The sequence below is a fragment of the Cyphomyrmex costatus genome, unplaced genomic scaffold (genome assembly GCF_001594065.2).
Source record: "Cyphomyrmex costatus isolate MS0001 unplaced genomic scaffold, Ccosl1.0 scaffold81, whole genome shotgun sequence".
NCBI lineage: Eukaryota > Metazoa > Arthropoda > Insecta > Hymenoptera > Formicidae > Cyphomyrmex > Cyphomyrmex costatus.
In genome coordinates, this window is record NW_017280386.1 from 1 (window position 1) to 5,349 (window position 5,349).

Sequence of the window (5,349 nt, forward strand, 5' to 3'; positions counted from 1 at the left end):
TGTTGGTGTATGTTTACTTTGATGAACCTGGCACCTTCAATAATATATGAGTCATTTTTCATGTTATTTTATTATCTTTCAATATTTATTATCTCAGCACTTGCGAGAAATTTAACGAATATCAATTGAATAGACCTCTGATGGATACACGTATGTCTCTTTATATAGAGTCTCGATTTAATAACTTACACCGGCGTCTAAGGTAGGCTCCCACTACATTACCTTACTGATGAGTCCAGTAGTGGAAGCCGGGACGGAACGCCAACTTGTGATATTCTTCGCAATCTTATTTTTCACAGTTTTCAATTATCATTACTTTAATATTAAATTTCAATATATGTCTTTCAACATATTATTAAGATCTAATAAGATGCTATAAGCATCGAAATTTGTTAGATTGATTATCAATCTAACTAAAGTGATATTACCGCGGTAGTTATTTAGAGTTGCGTTGTAAGTCTGAAGAAAATGTTCGGCACGCGATTGAACTACATACGCGATATATAAATTCACACATAATGATAATAAGCATCTTGATCTAGCTTTGACCGTGATAGGCTTTGCTTTGTGCGTCCTTCTTTCTTGTTATTGTTTAACAATTGTACGGTCGTAAAAATGAGATTCTATTATTTGTTATAATAATTAATACAAATATATGTAAGGGTAATGATAATTTAAAAATTATAGTAAACATATTCTAAATGCTACATTTAATTAATAGAAAATACATTTAATTGTTAGAAAATACTTAACGCATGAGCTGTACTTGCACTGAATGTTTGTGTTGCCAATTTAACTTTCATTTTTTCCTGGGCCCAGTTTAAATGGCGTTTTCTGATTTTCGTGCCTAAGTATAGATTATAGTGATATTGCAGTCTTACAAGAAGCTCAAAATATTTCCATTCTATAACATCACCTTTACTATGTACAAAACTTTTCTCTGAGCTAATGTATTATTACGAATTAATTTAATAGCGTGGCAGACATCAATAATTACAAAAATTGGCTCCTTGGTAACGAGATGTGGAAAATGTATGCTTGCCTTTTCCGTAAAATTGAATTCTGCACGTAATTCTTTAGCCATCCTTATATTACTCTGTGCTCCATCAAAACGTTAATGAAGTTTATTGATTCCAATTTCATGCAAATTCGTCAAACACTGGGATATATGCCGTTCTCTTTCTTTTCCGTTTAAACTATTGATAAGATAGTAACTCATGGGAATTTTCCAATGCTCATTTAGACAAACAATCATCACCACCATAGCTTGAATTATGTCATTACAGTGTTTTTGCTTTTACCATCACTATATATCTTTTTCTATTCCAGCGTACGCGTTTTCTATTCATCAATCGTTATACTACATAATAGAGCTTTTCAAACTAATAATAAAGAGAGAAAGAGTTTACGAGTCAATTTGCTCTTTATCTATTTCTAATTCTAAAAATTAGAAAAAGATTAACAGTAAGTTAAACCGAGATTAAAGTTAATCTGCATTGGTGGAAACAGCCATAAATAGAACCATAAAAAAGAAATAATATAATAAAAATCACTAAGTTTGAATAGTAACTTTCAAATTAATTCGCTTTGTTCATTTCTGTGAATAAAAAATAAAAAATAAAATAAACTTACAGTATAATTCGTTATGTTTATTGCGTTCTTCACGATTATATGTTGGTCACCTGGATATACTTTTTATTACTTACATGCAGAAGTTTTCTACTAATAAATTCTATTTCATTTTCTACTAATCAATTCTTCTTCAATAAATCTTTCATAAACGATTTGAAGGTCAAAATCTTCTGCTTCGTACGGCGAACTTTACGCTCTAAACACTAAATCCTCTTTCCACGATTTAATAGCTCTTCTTGTATTGTTTCCCACAAAATTTTTGACTTGCGTTAATGACTTGGAAAGTTCTTCCCATGTTATATCAGTTAGTCGGATTTCTTATCTTCTTTGTAGAAATAACTTCAGCCAATGGTGTTTCTTTTCTTCGTTTATAAAACACATACATATTATACTTAGATGTTATATTTCGAAAATTATATATTATTCAACAAAACTACTAACATAAGAGAATACTACTACATAAAGAGACCTTAAAAAATGCAAGCGGTTCTTTAAATCAATGTTTTATAAGTATATATAGTCAATTATAAAGAGCGATGTATAGGTATAAATGTAATTACAATCTTTTTTCCACGATTTAATAGCTCTTCTTGTATTGTCTCCCACTCAATTTTTGCCTTGCGTTAATGACTTCGAAAGTTCTTCCCATGTTATATCAGTTAGTCGGATTTCTTACCTTCTTTGTAGAAATAACTTCAGCCAATGGTGTTTCTCGTCTATAAAACATATACATATTATACTTACATGTTATATTTTGAAAATTATATATTATTCAACAAAACTACTAACATAAGAGAATACTACTACATAAAGAGACCTTACAAAATGCAAGCGATTCTTGAAATCAATGTTTTATAAATATATATAGTCAATCATAAAGAGCGATGTATAGGTATAAATGTAATTACAATCATTTTTCCACGATTTAATAGCTCTTCTTGTATTGTCTCCCACACAATTTTTGCCTTACGTTAATGACTTGGAAAGTTCTTCCGATGTTATACCAGTTAGTCGGATTTCTTATCTTCTTTGTAGAAATAACTTCAGCCAATGGTGTTTCTCGTCTATAAAACACATACATATTATACTTAGATGTTATATTTCGAAAATTATATATTATTCAACAAAACTACTAACATAAAAGAATACTACTACATAAAGAGACCTTAAAAAATGCAAGCGGTTTTTTAAATCAATGTTTTATAAGTATATATAGTCAATCATAAAGAGCGATGTATAGGTATAAATGTAATTACGATAGAAAAATTAATTTAATCTAAGTCTCTATTTAGAATTGCAAATAAGTAAGAAAAATTAAACGTACTCTATATTAGCAAAAAATTAAACATACTTAATATACTTACTTCCTCGATATGACCAACTCACTTATACTTGGTTGCATTTTTGTTTGATACGTTTGTTTTGTAGCAAATTATTATTATGAATTTGTAGTGAAGAAGTTTCAGTTCCAAGATTTAAAGTTGGTTTACTCTCTGGTTTCAAAAATTTTTTTCCATTGACCAGTCCATAGCGATAGCATTCGCTCTCAAAATGGCTCGAACGGACAAATGTATTTCTTCCTGTTACTCGTTTCAAGTTTCCAACGATAAGCCACTGTTGTCGAATAATAGAATTTGACGGGAATCTATAGTTGAAAGTAATAACCCAAAATTGACAAAAGTTTCGAGTATGTAATGAATAACTTAATCGGTCTTAATCAAATTGTATTCACAATTTATTACTCACCGATGGAACGACAAATCTTGCGATTTGTCTGATCGCTTTTTACAAATTAAACATGTGTGTACCACGTCTACTTTATTATATGTCAATCACAAAATGTCAATTTTTAAGTATTGTCGTATATGAGACTAAACATAGTAAACACTGCACCACACTGCTCATAAGATCCACCGTCTGTATACATAAGTTTTAAATGAATCAAGTTATATATATTAAAAGCAAAAATATATGCATTAAAATGAATAGTACCTATAAGAATCCATTGTAGCCATTTTCCACAAAGCAATCATAAGCTGTTCACGAGGTGGAATTGTTTGATAACCGGGTATTTTCCAAACAAGGTTAATGTTAATTATAGTTAAAATATGGTATGTTCGAAGGTACTTCTACATAATCTGAAAATAAGATATCTATTATAAGAATATAATTAAAAATGAAATAGATAATAGAGTATAAACACTATTAAATAAGGAATAAAAAAAAAATAATTAGAAGTATGAATAGGTATACATTTAAATAGTAAATATATATATATAAAATACCTGTTATATTCTAACCTAAAATGACTTTTAAATTCGTAATCTTCATAGCGTGCAACAACAATTTGCACATAATTTTTTATGCGATCATTTTTTTTACGTTTTATTTTTCTTATTATCTGCCATTCTTCGTCCGAACTGTAATCCGTGTTTGTATCCGAGGAATAATTTTTCAATGCTTGTACAGCATTGCAAAAGATAATTGCAAGCGCTGCCATTTTGATATCGCTCACAGATCATTTCTAGCTCATTCCAGTTGTTGGCACACCATGGTGGAAGGATAACAATAGCGTGTGCAGAACTCGGAAACCACGCCTACTTTCGCGTCTGAATACAGTTCGACGGGTAGGCTTGCCAATTGCTTAGAAATAAATGAGGTTGCTACATCTGAATTGAATGCATCCTTGTCACATCCATGTGTTGTTCTGCTTCAAGGTTAATTGTTTTCATTTGAGAGTTTTACAACATTATTTAATTTTAAGCGACACTTAATTGTACAATTTTGTTACGCGCAGCATGTTTTTAATTTTAAGTAACGGACATCATATTTTTAATTTTTAGCAATTTTTTGTAATATTTCTATTGTAAATATATTAACATTTTAATATTATTTTAAATGTAATTTACTTCTGACTCTTCGCCCTTTTAATTTATGTTAAATATTGTTATATTAAGAGATCTTGAATATTTTCATAAAAATTAATGGCATTATTTTACCTTGATTTATTTAATGTATAAATTAGACGTTATTATATTAATTACGAATTACGCGATCGACAACGTAATCTATAATTTTTTCAACTCCAATTTGTTTTCCACGTGATTTATCTACCATTAATAGAAAAAATAACTTTTGCATATCACGAGATATGCCTTTGACTTCATTTTCACTATCGCTCGAGTCGGAACTGTCATCGGAATTTTCATCATTTTTCTTTAAAAGTATTAAAGAAGAAATTACAATTATTAGAAATTGTTTATTGACGTCTTGTATAGCGTCCATCTTGAACTCGCATAGAATGCATAGGAAATCGTTCCGAATAACTAAAGCGCTTCATGCGCATTGACTAAACGGAACGATTTCAAAGCGTTACCACCAGTAATGCAGTATACGCGCTTCATGCGTAACTCGGAACGCACCTAGTCGTCGATTTTGATCACGTGACCTTTTTTGACGTTAAAAATGAACGTCGATCGTCAGCATGAAAAGGCACCTTTATGGTAGTTTCGCAAATACCAGCCCATCACCGTGTGGCGCTCACCTAACAGTTTTAGTTCCAATATTTTTCACTATTGCGCTCTGCACTGGCCTTTTTACTTATATAACGGCCGGTAGCGGCTTATCGTCCATATTAACATCTATGCTGTATGCCTGTATCCAACTATACATGTGCGTCCACAAGGGGATGCAAAAAGAGCATTTGCCCCCCCCCCC

The 5,349-nt window shown here is 30.7% G+C and overlaps 1 long non-coding RNA gene across 1 annotated transcript; it reads right to left on the reverse strand.

Annotated features, from left to right (window-relative positions):
* Positions 1 to 1,769: 1,769 nt before the first annotated feature.
* LOC108781394 (uncharacterized) lies at positions 1,770 to 4,071 on the reverse strand. The gene is made up of 7 exons (XR_001940941.1): positions 3,918 to 4,071; positions 3,625 to 3,770; positions 3,379 to 3,549; positions 2,997 to 3,277; positions 2,541 to 2,696; positions 2,193 to 2,348; positions 1,770 to 1,994 (listed from the first exon to the last, which is right to left on the reverse strand). It is a non-coding gene; the product is annotated as an uncharacterized LOC108781394 (long non-coding RNA).
* Between the last annotated feature and the right edge of the window lie 1,278 nt (positions 4,072 to 5,349).